The sequence below is a fragment of the Lissotriton helveticus genome, chromosome 3_2, assembly GCF_964261635.1.
Source record: "Lissotriton helveticus chromosome 3_2, aLisHel1.1, whole genome shotgun sequence".
Lineage (NCBI taxonomy): Eukaryota > Metazoa > Chordata > Amphibia > Caudata > Salamandridae > Lissotriton > Lissotriton helveticus.
The window spans coordinates 430,130,382-430,131,505 of record NC_136062.1 but is presented as its reverse complement, the minus strand read 5'-3'; the positions used below and the strand labels follow the sequence as shown (position 1 = coordinate 430,131,505).

The window sequence follows — 1,124 nt, the reverse complement described above, 5'->3', positions numbered from 1 at the left end:
TTGATTTCTGCCCTACTCCCAACAATATTGATTAGTAAGCGCTTTATTTGTTAATGAATAAGTGCAGGGGCTCAGAGTTTTGCTCAGAAGCCTGTGGCCAGCACTATAGAATATCCGGTTTTGTCAAATGCCAAGTCTGTGTAGTCTTGATTCCACCACATGTCTCTTTCCTCATCATAAACTCTTTGATCCGCTGTTGCTGACAAGATGGCGAATGTCCTGAAAACTCGCAGGACATACAGAAAGAAGTGCGGGAAGCATTCAATGGAAGAAGGGAAAGGACCCCCTCTATGCTCAGGGGAAGAGACGATACGATAGTTAGCAGAATGGTTATGGTGGTCAAACAAAGCCCATTTTTCGTAAGAAGGCTAAGACTATGAAAAAGATTGTATTAAGATTGGAGTGCATTGACCAAATTGCAGGTCCGAGAGGATGCTGGCCATCAAAAGATGTAAACACTTTAAATTGGGCGGAGACAAGAGGAAGGGCCAAGTGATCCGCTTCTAAGATCTATCTTTGTTCTCATCATAAACTCAGTCTCAGTCTTGCAGGTACTTGCTTTGTCCCTTTGTCACATTTTGTCTGCTTTTCTCTTTCCTTCTTTTTCCTATTGTTTGTTTCTCCCACTTTTGCTCTGGCTCAAAGTATGATTAGTTAAAATAAGTAAAATAAACCACTTGAAATTTCCTTTTCTTGTGTTAATTCAACTGCACAATATCACCCAATCCCCTTTCTTAAAAACTCTGCAACTCTTCTTTAGTTTAGTTTAGTTTCTCATTGTGTTTTCCCCCATAATGTACCTGTTATTTCTTCATTTTGGTCACTAAACACACACTCATCTTTTTCCATTTGTGAAGCCCTTTTCATCCAAGCCAAAAGCAGCAGAGTAAACTTGTCACCCTTTCAACAAATAATACAGTGTTTCCTGAGTAGCAGAATGTGGAGTAATTCCCCAACATGTCTTTCACCTCTCTCTTCCAATCTAGACCGCTACCCAAAGCCAGTTATATGCATTCACCTATCACTCGGTTGAATCACTCATCATCAATACTCAATCGGTAGCATTTTTGTCCTAAAGGAATACAACCTAGTTGCAGAATATGGTCTTCCTTACACTCAACTTC

At 40.1% G+C, this 1,124-nt stretch overlaps 1 pseudogene; it reads left to right on the top strand.

The window, feature by feature from the left end:
* The first annotated feature begins 207 nt into the window (after positions 1-207).
* LOC144826347 (large ribosomal subunit protein eL42-like) lies at positions 208-507 on the top strand (annotated as a pseudogene).
* Positions 508-1,124: the final 617 nt, after the last annotated feature.